Genomic DNA, 15829 nt, shown 5'->3' with positions numbered 1-15829 from the left:
GACAGATGCAGCACTGAGTTTATTATTTTACTCACTAAAGAGGTGGAAGAAATCGAGTTGCCAGATAAAATACAGGAAGCCCAATTAAATCAGATTTTGATAAACCAGGAACAATATTTTAGTATAAGCATGTCCCAAATATTGCATGAGACATACTTACATTAAAAATCATTCCTGGTTTATCTGAAACTAATTTAAGCGGGAACTATGTATTTTTATTTGCTAAATATGGCAATCCCAGAAGGAAAGCAAATGTTCTGACTAAATACCAGATATTTCTATGCATGCAGACTCTGGTAGAGTAGGGAAACCTTTGAGTAAGAAGCAATGGCAGAATCATCTTGATGCATTATTCAGTGATGACCAACTTTTCATAGTTCAGTAAAATGATATTTTTAAAGGGGCTGATCTCACAGCCATGCTGCATGTTGAAAGCTTCCAAAGACAATGAGAGTATGACATGGAGAAAAAGAAAGATTACAAAAAGTGAAGAAAGCAAAGACAGAGGAGATGTCAAGAGGCAGAATAAATATTTTTTGACATTAACAGTCCCTTTTAAGAGGCTATTGGTATGCATATATGTTTCTATAGACATACATTCAGATCAAAGATAAAAATGACCCCTCAAAGAGTCTGGAATTTTGATAAAATGTCAACTGTGTTTTTATACCGTGAAAGAAATGTAGTGCTTATGAAAGGTGGCAGATTGATTGATTGAATAATTATTAATATTTATTACATACCAACAAGAAGCTAGAGGCTCTTCAAACACGCAGGCCAGGGCTCTACAGCCTCGGGAGGAAGTGGCCTGCCTTGGAGCAGTGGGTGACAAGGTCTTGAAGGGAAGATGACATATGTTGTTGCCGACAGCGGGTTGAGATATTTGTTCAAATGAGATCTGACAATCCACAAAAGATAGCTAGAAAAATTCTTAAAATCTACAATGTTCATAATCGAAAAACTGAAACTGAACATTTCCTTCTATTTCAGGGGTCCTCTTGACGTCCAAAGATAAGGCAAAGCCCTGAGAAGAAGTCAGTTTCCCTGTGTTCAGAATTTCAGGCCTGACAAGGTGGTTAAAGGGCTTCCTGTTACAAACACTCAAGCTTGATCAGAATTATTTTCCAATAAAGTGCCAGACTGTGAAATCAGGACTTCCAAAGCCTTTCTAAGGGAGAAGGGGGAACCTTTTCAACCAGATCTATTTTAAACGCAATCAAAGGGAGGAGAGAGGAAAGTAATATTTCTTGAACCCCTATAGGTCAGACCTCTGCTAGGTGTTATATAAATGTTACTTATTTATTCACATAATAACAATACGTGCTTGGCATTATTTTTCTCATTTTACCAATGATTATCTGCTGACCCTAAGAGAATTTAGCCAGTTACCCAAGATTACAGAACCAAATATTGATGAATCTAAGATTCTCATTCAGGCCTGACTAAGATTCCAACATAATACTTCCAAATCTGGAACAATCTCCTTCATCGTTGGATAAAATATCAGAATCTTGAGCTAGTCAAAGGAAAGGCTTTATTTATAGGGTAGGCAAACAAGATAATTGAAGGTTTTTACTTTCAATAATGACATTTTCTTAAGTGAATTATGAAACGGTGATTCCAAGTCAAAAAAAAAAAGGTTGCTTACTATCATGAAACTCTCTCAGTTTACTTTTGGTGAATGTCGTTTCCCAAAGTAAATTATGAAAAACACAAAACTAAAGTTATACTATTCAATTAACACCAAAATTTAAAGCAGAAAGTTAAAAAAAAAAAAAAACTCGGTTAACTTTAATGTCAACTCCTACAAGTTACTGCTAAATAAAAAGAAATTATAAAATAGAAACTTTAGGTCACAGTACAAAATAAACTTCCAATCCGGTAGCCACAGGCTCTAAAAGCTTGGCTTCTAGAGTCACATAACCCAGATTAGAATCCCAACTTCACCTTTTACGAGCTGTGTGATCTTTGGCAAATTACACAACCTCTCTGCACTACAGTCTCCTCGTCTATAAAATAAATATAACAATAGAGCCTACCTCTATTGTTGTCAAGAAGATTAAATAAGATACTCCACGTAACCTGCTTGGCATGGAGCCTGGCCCAGAACAAGCACTCAATAAATATCAGCTCTTATTTTTATCATCAACAAAATGTTTTCTTAAAAATGGATATGCTGATATAAAATGAGGATTTCCAAGATCCCAGCCTGAGCCCATTTACACTGCTCTCTTGTATTATGCTGCTGCTCACAAAAGAAATTATTTGACTTGCAGATAGCTGAATCAAAAAAGGCGTCCTCAAACCCATTTTCTCACCCTTCCCCCTGAGCGAAGATATTGAGGTTAAAATGTACCTACTGAGTAGGTAATGTATTTGGTATTAAGGATCCATCACATGCGTATGTCTTCTGAGCATAATGGTTCCTTTGGAGCTATTACAGATATGCCGTGAATAGATATTAGGAATAATACACAAAGAGTGGCTGAAGGAGATCCCATATTAACTACTGTCAGACTTTTAACATTATTTGAAACTAGGCTCTTTTTTTTAATTCCTGGGGTTTAATACCTCTATACTTTGTAAACTGAGCGCTTTTCAAAGAGAGCTCCAAATTCCTACAGAGCTGTCTTTAGGTGAGCTTTGATCTTCGCAGAGCACGTATCTTGTGTTTCGATAATTGCTCTGGTTTAACAAGGCTCCCTAGCACGGGAAAGGAGAAAATCCTTTTATTAAGGCTATAAACCTAGCTGACCACACTGATGGAATGTGCAGCTTCGGGGTAGCCCTTGCTCCCCAGGAAGGAAAAAAAAAATGGGGAACTGAGGAAAGTCTTCATGTTAAAACAAAATGAAATATTTATTAAACATGTTTCTGGTGTCCCAGGTGGTCAGAGGCTGCCCTGTGGTCCGCTGAAAGGTTTGATCTTTGTTAAGTATTGTGAATGCTGATTTCAATAATGGGGTGAAAGCTGAGGAAGTTATGGCTGAAATTTTGGCTAAAGATGACAGCTCCAGGTTTCAAGTTGCACAAAGCAGTCTGAGGGATTAAATCAACAAAGCCTGCTCACAAGTATTGAGTTTCCAGAAGTGTAATCTTCCTATGGGTGATTCACACTCCTAGGATGGGGAGGATTCCTCATTTACTTTGACTTTGCCATATTAATCTTACTTTACAAATACACGCGGTGATTTATATCATGTTTAATTAACTGATTGAGGGCTCCAGTGGTAAAAATGGCATCGCATTAAGCTCTGTCCGTATGGCAAATTCGAATCCCATCTTTAGCCTTGCAAGAACAAAATATCCCGAGAGTCACTGATGACAGGATGTAGGAATTGAAATCAGGTCCCTCCTGTTGTTTGAGAATCCAGGGAGGGTGCCTGCCATATGCCCGTCACTTCCAGGGGGGGAAATGACAGGATAAAAGAAAGGAAGGCTCTGGTTCTTCCAATATGTTCAAATCTCAGATGAAAACGATTGTGCAGCCATGCTGTACAGAGGCCAAGATTCACATGAAAGTACGTTCGAAACTTTGCAGAGCTCTCCAGGAGCCGATTTGGTGGTGTTTTGATATGTGTTCTTTTGTTTTGTTTTGAAATGGCTGCACCAGGTTTTTGAGAACTGATAGATGAAACGCTGTGGTTTGGAGCTGAATATAGTAAAAGGGAAGTTAAAAAAAAGAGAGAGAATTCTTATCTAATAAAATATATGTGCACTGTGATTCACTAAAAAGCAAATTAGGTTTGACTGCTAAAAACCACACATTGGGATCCCAGTTTCAAAGTTCATATTTTTGGAAGTGAGACTTATCTAATTTTTCTCTTCAAAAATCTGTGGTAATCGTTTAAGACATCTAAAGAAAAAAATGGAAATTGACAACTGATTTCTTTCAAACAATTTCTTTGAAATTTTAAAATGCATTTTAAATTATCTTCGTAAATCAGCCTACTAAAAGTTTGAAAAGAGAGGGCAAAAAATCAGTTTCATTCCTTAACATGGTGATCAGCATTTTTGTGCATCCCTTTTCAGTGTTTCATTATTTGCATGTTTTAAAATTATTGTGATAATAGTATGCCCTAATCTTGCAACCTGACATTTTTTCATTTGATATTTTATTACACATTTCCCCTACTGCTATGTAGTCATAATTTTTATTGACTGTATAATATTTCATCAAATGAGTACCATTTTTCTAACCATGCTTCCATTGTTAGATATTAAAACACCTTCCAATGTTTGCTATTATAAATAACACTATAAAGACAATTTTTGTAGATATGACTTTTCCCACATTTTGAATTATTTCCTTAGGATAGATTCCCACACCTACAAGTTTCTTTCAATGATGCATAACTAAGAAATTTTTCTTCCAAGGGAAAGTGGAAAGTATACATCCCGTGTGGTATCACTATAGAGAAAATACTACCTCTTTGTGGAATCTAAAAAAAAAAAGAAAAGTCAAACTCACAGAAAGTAGAAAAGCAAAGTGGCTTCCAGGAGTAGTGGAAATAGGGAGAAGTTGGTAAAAGGGTACAAACTTTCAGCTGGAAGATAAGTAAAGTCTGAGAATCTAATGCATAAAATGGTGACTATGGTAGTTGAGAACACTGTTGTATAACTGAAATTTTTTGAGTAGAGCTTAAAGGTTCTCACTCTCCTGCCACAAAAAAAAAGAAATATGTGGGGTGATGGATGTGTTAATTAACTAGATGGGGGAATCCTTCCAAAATATATCAAATCATCACTACATACAATTTAAATATCTTACAATTTTGTTTTCAATTGTACCTCAATAAAGCTGAAATTTCAAAAAAATAAAGAAACAAAAATCTTACCTGAAGTGAACGTGTAATCCGAAGCTAATGGCTTCATTCCTGGAGCAAAGCGCAGGCAACATGAGAAAAGTATTTCATTTTTACTGTTGTGTCCTGCCCTTCTCTCTTTAAAAGAAGCACACAAATAACAATGAAATACAATCAGAACTTCCTATTTTGTTTACTCATCATTTGTCTTTTCTCTCCAGAAAAAAAGTGCCCCTTAAAGTATAATTAAAGTTTTGAAAATTTATTACGGTTTTCTAGAGAGTATTGCAAATAGACTATTAGGCCTGCGCACAGTTCACTTTTTTAAATGACCATTATTTTAGTTATACCTGAAGTGTGGTCCTAATAATTAATAACCCTAGATGTTTTCATGGCATTAATTCAGAATATGATGAATTGGGTATGTTAGGCAATATATTTTAACTAAAACCACTTTGGATTTTGACAAGGAATTCAAACTTTTCAACTGTGCTCTGCAACTGCACAGGCAGCTTGTAAAAAGAATAATCACCTCAACTTTTTCAACTTCCTGAAATCACTCAAAACAAGAGTATGCAGGATTGTTTCATTTGGAAGTCCTAAGTTCTAAAACACAGTGTGCTGCAGTCTATTTTAATTATCGGTTTCAGTTCTCGACGTTCTAGATTTTCTTACCTATCTTTTATGGAACTTGTTTTCAAAATACATATAAACTTAAAATTGTTATTTGCAGCCTTTTATCAAGAAGTTATCTGATTTATTTAACTTGGTCTGCAATTTCATGAAACACCACCAAATTCAGTTCAAGTCTGTATTAGGGTTCAAACGACATATTTTTAATAATTGTGGAGGCCAGAAGTGCATTTCCTTTTAGACAGTTTATTCGAGTTGATGTTATTATTGGTTTGAGACAACATAATATCTTTTGTTTTCCAAGTCTATTCCTTTCAGTGAAATGTATTTCTTTTGCACAGTTTAAAAACAAAAGATAAACATTCCCTATGAGGCATCTGAAGGAGAGGCAATTAATGTGAATTTGATAAAACATAATGTCCTGGACTGACACTAAAAAGGCTATGCTTGTTTGATTGTTGACTAGTTTTGTCTTTAAATAATGGTCTTCCTTTGGCATTTAATGTATATTTGTTCGCAATAAACATAATTTATGAATATTTTAACACATGTGTACTCAGTGGGGTGGATTATCATACTGATATAAATAGAATTAATGAGCAGTCAACCTGCCACATGTCATGACATATGACAGGGCAGCTAGAGCACAGAAACAATCGTTCTAGTTTCATAATAAAGCTTTTTTCTTAGTTCAACTTTTAAAACTACTAACAGTCTTTATTTCCCCTTTATTTTGGAGTATGGTTCACCAACTATGAAAGAGGATTCAGGTTTTACCACAAGAAATTAATTTTGATACTCGAAAAACTATTTTCTTGCCTTCATTAAATCAAAATAAATATAATTGCACAAACTAACCCCATTCAGCCAAATTTCAGAGAATAGTTCATGGAGAGACAAGCATTTTACATATTTCTAATAGGAAAAAAATGGATACACTCTTTTCTTCTTTTCATTTTGTGGCAATAATATGATTACGCCAATTGCTGCTACCAGATCTTTACAAGAACAAAAACTTTCCAAATGCTTCTAAATTCTAAAACAAATTGGATGGGCATATCTCCTGGATAAAATTATCCTGAAGAAAACATCTTCTTAGCCAGTTATTTGCTCTCCTTTCACACAAAGCAACAATCTGTTAAGCGTGCCTAATAAGATTTTTCTTTTTTAAGAAATAAACCCAGTGGTATAAAGCCATCTCTTCAAATAGCAGGTATGAGGGTGGACAGGGGCAGGAAAAATTCTCAGTTCAACCATACTTCATTTGACAAAGAATTATGTTCATGAGGCGGCAACTTGAAATTTAAGATTAACTTTTATTTTCTTTTATTAATTTAACCGCTTGATTATGGGTAAAAAAAAAAAAAGGGAAAAATTAAAGTAGCACATGGACTGCATTGTCCGCCTGATCTGGCAGGAGGAAAACCTTGGCAAAGATATTCTACCCTGACTTTTTAGAGACACAGATGGCAGGGTTGCAGCCTTTATTCCTCTTATCTTTCCTTTTCAAAGGGAATATTCAAAGCTTTTTGCCACCACCACCCCTCCACTCCCACCTTCACATTTAAAAACGTGGTCTCCCCAAACCAAAGCTCTGTCCCCCAAATGGGCAAGCCCCAGGATGGTTTAGGGAGATGGCAGAACATGACAACGTGCTCCTGGTCATCTGTTAGAGGAAAGGACTGCACTGGACGGGGCTGGGGGCTGATGAACGTCCCTGGAGTGACTCCCTTGGGGAAATCCAGCTCCTTCACCGGCAAAGAAAATGGGCACCACCTAGTGCTTTTTCGATGCAAAGGCTGTTTGTGCCGGTGTGGACATGAGTGGGCGTGCGTTGGGTAGCTGACCTTTACAAAGGAAAGAAAGGAATCAGTTGGCTTCAGCCTCTATGCCCAAAAAAAGAAAAGAAAAGAAAAGAAGCAAGTGACAATCTTAAGACAAATTAATTCACCGCTTCCAAATCAAGGATTTCCTTGGGGTTATTTTCTTTTTTCCTCTTTTGGGTTTTAAATAATTGTTGGTCTGTGCAGGAGAAATAACATTTTTACTTACTAAGATGCTAATTTCCCCTGTATCATTTTTTTGTCTGTCCATTTCTTCTGTGGTTAACTTGTGTGAATTTCCAAGAATTTTCATTTCATCCAAAATGACAAAGCAGAGCAAGCCGTCCCATCCCCCAAATCTATTCTAACAAGGAGCCTGTCTGGAGTTCTCCTAACACAACAAATAGCTTTTATGAAAAATGGTTTGTAGCACAAAATCTTTTGCAGTGCAATAAGATCAAGTTAACCCTCATGCCTCTAGGAAAAAGACTACGAAGTTTTATCTGATTGGCAAAATGGACCCAGATATGAGTTCAAGGATTGAGTACACTTTGATGAAATTTCACAGCAATGAAGTCTGATTATCTGAATGACTGCTTAAGCCCTTTAAAAAATAACTTGGGGAAGCACTAGATTTTTTTGTTGGGAAAACAGATGGTTCTGTAGGGAATAATAGAAAAGCCATTCCATACTGTTACTCTCTCTATAACGCTTGGCTTCGAGTTACTCTTACCACTGTTGCTTTTAAAAAATAATGATTTCTCGGTTGCTAAAAGGTGGATCGTTCTGCATCAAAATGAGAAATGTTACTGTAGGCAGGGTAGAGGGTAGAAATGGGAAAAATGAGTAACCAGCTACACATAACCGGATTAACAAGGCCTGCTACACATCCAGGAACTAACTAGCCGACTTTGAACTCATTAGGGATCTGCTTATCCGACATGCTGCACAGCAGAACCCAGACAGAAAACAGACTTCGAAGAAACAGATAAAAATGATTATAAGCACTCTCAGTTAAGAGCTCAGTGTCTGTGCTCAGCAACCTGGGTATAAAGGAATGAAGCAAGCAAAACCCAAGATTCTGAACTTTCCTCCTTGGCCTCCAGCAAAATTCTCCTGTTATAACATGGAGATACATCTTAGAAATCGCACTCGGCAGCAATATTATGAACTAAGTTAAAAGTCTAAAGCACTCCCATATCTTTAGTCATTTTATTGCTGTAATTTAGGATATTAGATAAGTGATTTATTTAAAATAAATTTGAAAATTTATACCAGGGTTGGGCCAGCTCCGTGGCCGAGTGGTTAAGTTCACACCCTCCGCTGCAGGCGGCCCAGTGTTTTGTCAGTTTGAGTCCTGGGCGCGGACATGGCACTACTCATCGAGCCACTCTGAGGTGGCGTCCCACATGCCACAACTAGAAGGACCCACAACTAAAAATAGACAGCTATGTACCGGGGGGCTTTGGGGAGAAAAAGGAAAAAAATAAAATCTTAAAAAAAAAAAATTTACACCAGGGAGGAAACAAATATCTTAAAATGAGTTTCGTCTACAAGCAACAAGAAAAAATAAAATGCACTGATCTGTTTGGAATTTCACTGGTACAAAATAGACATCTTTAGGTTTATAACTAAATCGGAGATCTTGTCTTGACAGGTTTAAGATGCACATAAATTGATTAGCTGAAGCCATTCAGGTGTGTTTTTCCAAATATGTACCTACAGGATAATGGAAGGAGCTGGCATCTTAATCACCTTTTAAAAGAAAGCAGTATTGCGTTTTGCATTCAAGTTGAATTCCTCAGCTCTTAATATCACCACCATCCTGGTCAGCCTCTTAAAAAAAAAAAAGCTTGTGTTTTTTTCCCCTCCCTTTCTCCCCCGGCATCTGGCACCCTCTTTTCCCTCCCGCCTGCTTTCTCTGAATGCCATAGTTCACAGTGAAACCCTCTGGTAATGACAGCCCTGAAGTGATAATGTACTTTCCTGCCTTCCCGTTAACAGTAGCACTTGATCCCACCATGGGTGCCAGCTCAGTGGCAAAAGGAGGCTTTCATATTTTCTAGAGGTAAAAAGGACCAGTTCGATTTACTACCTTGACTAACTCAGCAGTTTCACTAAGTTCTGTCACAAAAATGGATATTTTATTAAAGGAGAAGAAAAGGAAAGAGGAGAGGAAGGAGGAGGAAGAGGAAAAGGAAGGAAAGAAAGAAGGAAGGAGAAGGGAACGGTGGGGGGCAGGGAAACAGGGAGAGAGGAAGGGAAGGAGAGAGGCATGGAAAGAAGAGAATCAGTCTCTTTTTTGTTCAATATTGTGTCGGTGAAACCAAATAACATGTTTTGTTTCTTCTGCCTGGGATTCACTGCGGCATTCCACACGGTAAATGAACAGTTAAGGTAATATCAAATAAAAGCATTGGACTTGGAGAAAAAACAAATGGTCCGTTCCTATGGTAATGTGGGCCCTCTGTGGAATAATGACCACATGATGGTCACCATGTGATAAGACATTTATCCTCTCATCTCCCCTTGTTCACCTCCAATAGGAGGAAGCTATGCATCAGAGTGGCCTCGGCACACATGGCCGGGTGGCATCTGAGCGCTTAGCTTACCAGGGTGGCCCACTGTCCTCCCACTCTGATTTTTAATGAATGGTGAGTTATTCTGCTGAGGCAACAAAACTGAAAGCAATCAATAGGTCTACCCAAATACCTGTTATTTCAAGAATAAGGTCAGAGTGATTTCTTAGCTTTGAGGAGCGCAGGAGATGCTATTTGCTGTAGTTTAAGTAACATTGATTTCCCCGCTTCAAGACCCAGATCACTCAATGTGCCCCTGGCGTTTCAAGCTGGGATGAATATGTAATACACAAAACAGCTATATCTGTTTGTTTGAGGACACTTTGCTTGCTAATGTCAGCGCTGCTTTACTCTATGATTTTATAAGTTCAAGCCCACAAGAGGAAGGGAAGGGAACTTGTGGACAGGGCAGGAAAGAAGTGACACTGTTTGGATGCCTATTATGTCATATGCACAGTTCCACGCTCCTTCCACATAACAAACCAAGGAGTTGAATATCTGAAGCCAGTCTGTCTTTCTACCGAGCCCATGGGTTTCCACCATCCCAGTGGCCAAAACGCACAATGGGAGATATATTTTATAACATATGCAATACACATACATTACTGCAACAAAGTTTCAGGAAGCAGTGCTTACTTATACACATGCAATTTACTCTGATTTCACTCATCCTATTCTATCATAGTTCAATTCTCTAAAATTCTGGTTGCAACTCCACTAAACTGGTCTCACAACCTACTATTGTAGCATGATCCCCAATTTGATAAAAACCACGCTACATCACGCTACCCTTCAAAATTTTAAATTTTGCTATGTTAAGAACTTGGTATCAGTATGGTGACCAAAATTGTACCTGCAGGTAGTACATAGAACGTTCCATCAATATGATTTAAGTTTTCAGGTTTTTCATCTCAGAACTGAGAGTTGTAACGTTTACTCCCTAAAACTCTCATGAAGTTGAATTCGCTGGTAGTGTTCATTTGCTTCTCAAAGAGTCTGGTTCTTAGAATAAAAACAATTTAACATAGAGGTGGTACGTTTCTTAGATATAAAAGCCATTAAAAGGAATAATGATTATTATCATTGCTATTATTAACAATCACTGTGAACTCACTACCTGCCAGTCACTGTTCTATGAGTTTTAAATCTGAGAACTCATTTAATTCTATCACTTTATGAAGTAGGTAAATATCATTACTTCTACTTTATAGCCAGAATTCCTCATCTTCTTTATTACAAATTTCCCTTTCCAAACTGTTATTATATACCTCAGAAGAGGAATGAGATTGTGACTCTGACTCAAGGAATCTGCATTTCTACAGTTTGTTTAAATGAAATATAAAAGCCTGTATCATCAGGTTGGTTTGATGAACTGTAAGCCTTTTTAGTAATAAATCATGGAATTAAAAAAAATTTGCAGAAAACTTCCAGAGTATACAATAGTAGGTTAGCATGTATTTGCTTTCAAGTTAACGCCAATTCCCAGTTATAGGGCCTGTAACATCTGAAAGTCCAAAGGCAATTCTGGTTCCAGGACTGGTTGATTCAGTAGCTCATCAATGTTGTTGAGGACTCAGTCTTTCCATCTTCCTACCGCCCATCCCTCGCCAGCTTTGCCCTTAGACAGCCACACAGTTCCAGCTGTCATATCCAGACTCCACAATGGCAAGGCAAAAGGTCTCTTTCTCAAGAGTAAATTAAATGTTCCTTAGATGCTAATCAGCATCTTTCTTTTGCTAAAAGTGAGCTACCTGTTATTACTAAACCAGTCACTGGCAAGGGAAATGGGATCACCATGACTAGGTTAGGAGAGCCCTCACCCCTGGAAGCAGGGATGAGGTTGCGTGTCCTGAAGCACATGGGTCTGTGGACAAGGAAGGTGGGGTCTTGTGGGAAAATATATACTGAGTAAGAAGTGTCTGATGCAAGTGTCCATTTTCCGATGGAAAAATGTTTTGAAGGAAAGATTTGGTGAAATATAAAGTAGAACCACTCCCCACCATTTAATGCATTTGATGTTTCAGAAAAACTAGCAAATTTAACAACAAAGAAACGTATCTATAAAGAATTCACTATGTATTTCCTGTTTGCTCTGAACTTAATAGGACCCAGTGTTTTCGTTACCAGAAAGAAGAAAACTAGGTAGAGTAATGAAACAAACATCTGAAAAGTATCAATGTTCATGAAAATATACACATACCATCCTGCTTAATACACTGAAGCCAGGTTGGCATTTGTCAACAACCACAGGGTAAAATGCGACAGAAATTACTCCTTCCTACTTTCTGGATGTACTTGTTCTAATTCATTTAACATGATTTCCTAAGTGAAAATTTAGTTGTGGTTTTGAAAAACAGCCCTATGAAAATATATAGCCTAAAGAGTGTCAACTAAGTTTTAATAGGACCCTCAATTTCCCATATTTAGGTGAATTTTTCTTGCTATCTTATTGCTTTTGTGCAACCTGTTCCCCTGTCAAAAACATCCAAAGTGGTTTTTATTCTTTTCTTTTAACTTTTTATTTTGACATAATTTCAGACACACAACAGAGTTGCAAGAATGGCTCAAAGGATTCCTGTATAGCCTTCATCCACATTCCCCAAATGTTAGCATTTTAACACATTTGCTTTATGTCTATTTTGTGTGCATGCAAACACACGTGCAGGCACACACACATACGTACATGCCTTACATGTTCATATATACGATGTGTGTGTACGCACACAAACATGTTTTCTGCATCATTTGAGAATGAGTTACAGACGTGATCCTCCTTTAGCCCTAAATACTGTGTGTATTCCTACTAAAGAAGGACATCCCCTTACAAAACTACATACAATTACCAAAATCAGAAAATTGACATTAATACAATATTATTATCTAATTTTTAGATTTTATTCAGACTTTACCAAGTAACCCAATAACGTTTTTATGGCCAAAACAATCATAGGTCACGCTTGCATTCAGTTGTCATTTCTCTTAATCTCCTTTATTCTGAAACAGTCCCTCATCTTTCCTTGGCAAAATGCTTTTAATATTGGTTTTTAGTAAAACGTACTTAAGACAGCAAACATCATTCCAAAGCCATGGATTTGTGTGGATGGTTGCTCGAGATTTGGGCTGCCTTTGCAGCTTTCCCTCAGCAGGCATAGTTGGTGGGAGTATAGTTTCACTCTCCTTTTAGAAATCTGGACCTACACCACAGAATATGAAGGACAAACTGGGGAACCAGGTGGTCCATTGGCTTGTTACTAATCAATTCATCTAGTGCCCATGAAAAGCTACAAGAATACCTCAAAACGCCTGAAACATTTCTAAGTTTTTAAAAAAGAAAAAAATCGAAGACATTATAGGAAAAAAACCTTACAAAAACATTCATTTCAATAACTGCATACTTAGATACAATCCCTAGAAGTACTTCAATCTAAATAATTAGAATAGAGGTGTTTATAATTGGTTAAAGGTTCATTATTTCTGAACTAATGTGCAGAATGTGGTTTATGAGTATAAGAATAAAGACATTCAGATCAATTCTCTTATCTTTTTTATTAGCATTTGAATTAGCCTACCAAAAAAAGTCACATATTTAAAAGTCCACTAAAGCCTAAGAAGCTCTTTCTCTTTCACACTGCATATCAATGGTGTTAATTTTCTAGTCTCTTAGATCGCATTGATATAGCAGCAAGCAGATACTTTAGGAATAAATGGTTCCAAAACGCATGGGCAAGTGTGTCTTACACATGTCTCTTTTTCTGAATATTTTCAAGCCAACGTATTCTATCACGTGAAAGAGAAGTTACCCGCCAACATGATTATTTGCTGTCATGTTATAGCCAAACTTCAAACTGACCCCATCCCCTCTCTCCAGTTTCCTGAAAGAGAAGGAAGAAATTACAGTGAGGAAGAGAATATTTCCAAGTGAGCTGGGCCAAGGCATCTAAATCTGTAGCTGAAACTACAAAACACTTTGCTTTACTCAAAAACCACTTTCTCAAGTTGATTATTTTTTATCCCCATCTTAAAAATAGGGCAATGCCCCTGAAGTAGGATTAGTAGCAGCAAACCCTTACTCTGTTCTCAGCAGTGAAAACAAATTATCAAGCGTTCTTTTCCACTACGGAGTTGCAATACAAGAGCAGGGAGGAAGTCATTTGTTCACTTGAGTTCAGTTCAAGGTTATACTCAAGTCTGATTGCAAAAGCCCATTCATATGGAAGAAGAGACAAGAGGCTAACAAGGCTCTAGGTAGAGGGTCAGACGCTCAATGTTTACAAGAAGAAACTGAGGGGAAGATTAGAGAATAATTTTCTCCTGGGGAAGGATGGTGGCTTAGGGGTCTTTTGTAGGGGAAGTCCTTTGCTAGGATTAAAGGCAGGATTATTGGTAGAGAGTTGAGAAATTGAAATGGAGAGCCTCTTAAAATGGAAATTTAGTCAGAATACCCAGAGAGTTCTTGAAATGTGAATTCTAAGGAACAGGATAGTACTTAAGAAGAAAAGATATACTCAAACTCACTATTTAAGGGATGACACTGTAAGTGGGTCACAAAGTGATGGAGTTGCCAATGGTTTCCAAGGAAAAACAAGAGACCAATAGCATGGTGACTTCTGTCAGCTTTTAAGTAAAGGCACAAATTTAAGAAAACCCTAATGAGGAAGATATCACTCTGATCTACAGATTAAGTTACAGCTACGTCACGGCTAAAGAACAATAGTAATTAGAAACTGAGTTAATGCTATGTACTCTTTTTATCTAATTTCAAAAAGTTAGTGTCAGCTTGAGTTATACTTTTAGCAGAACCGTTACATAAAAAAAAGTTTGAGCATAGTATCTTATAGTAAAATTTAATACTTCTAAATTTAAAATATGTGAAATGAAAAGTTTCATTGGGAAGCAATAACTAAAGCATAATTCTGAACATGACACTCACTATTCCTAAGATTACATTGGTTTCCAATTACCTGCAAAATAAAAATCAAATTTATATATATATATAGATTTTGTTTGTTTGTTTGTTTGCTGAAGAAGATTTGCTCTGAGTTAACATCCGCTCCCAATCTTCTTTTTGTATGTGAACTGCCACTACAGCATGGCTACTGAGAGGCGAGTGGTGTAGGTCTGCATCCGGGAATTGAACTCGGTCCACCAAAGCAGAGCATGCCAAACTTAACCACTAGGGCACTGGGACTGGCCTCTTTCTTATCTTCATATATCAACTAGAGTTGTGGCAGGAAAGAGCTGGGAGTTTAAAGATTATTCATTAAAGGGACTATTTATAGAGGTGTGGGCAGGGTTAAGGGAACCAAAATAGGATGTTGAGACACTCAGTAACTAGCAACAACCAAAAGCCACTACTTCTTATAGACCCGAAGGGGCGAGGAGTGGGGGGCACAGGGTTATCACAGCCTTTGGAGAGTTGTAGCCATAAAAGAGAGGCCAGAAGCTCTAGTCAAAGATCCATCCATGTTCTTAACCTTGGCTGCATAGTGGAGCTTAAGAATTAGTGACACCTGAGTCCCACCCCTAGCGATTCTAATTTAGTTCATCTGGTATGTAGCCAGCACATCAGGTTTTCAAAAACCTCATAGGTAATTCTAAGACATAGCCAGATTAGAGAACCATTGTCAACAAGGGATGGATGAAGCCACCACCAGAATGCAGGCACCAGGTGAAGGGAGACAATAAGGAAAAATACTCTAACCCCTGCCACTAACAGAGTGGGCCTCAGAGCATCACGAGCAGTCACCTGGGAGTTTGGTAGATATACAGATGCATGGACTCCATCTCAGACCTACTGAGTCAGAATTTTCACATCAAAAATATGTCCCAGGTAATTGTTGTGCATATTAAAGTTTAAGAAGCCCCACTCTAACCTATTTCTTTTCTTGTTTTTCATTGTCCTACTGGTTTCCCATTAACCCAATCTTAGTGGAAGCCAGAGGGCCAGGGAGCCTAGATGATTCAGTCATAGAAGTTCGTCTCCCCAGGA

At 37.5% G+C, this 15829-nt stretch overlaps 1 long non-coding RNA gene across 1 annotated transcript in view; it reads right to left on the bottom strand.

The window, feature by feature from the left end:
* The window catches only part of LOC138917846 (uncharacterized), a 93249-nt gene that overhangs the window by 14281 nt on the left and 63139 nt on the right, over positions 1-15829 (bottom strand). The window contains exon 2 of the long non-coding RNA XR_011426407.1: positions 4839-4943. This is a non-coding gene — a long non-coding RNA (uncharacterized lncRNA). The remainder of the gene's footprint in view (positions 1-4838; positions 4944-15829) is intronic.

The sequence above is a fragment of the Equus caballus genome, chromosome 15, assembly GCF_041296265.1.
Source record: "Equus caballus isolate H_3958 breed thoroughbred chromosome 15, TB-T2T, whole genome shotgun sequence".
Lineage (NCBI taxonomy): Eukaryota > Metazoa > Chordata > Mammalia > Perissodactyla > Equidae > Equus > Equus caballus.
The sequence above is the reverse complement of the archived record's forward strand: the minus strand, read 5'-3'. Positions and strand labels throughout refer to the sequence as shown.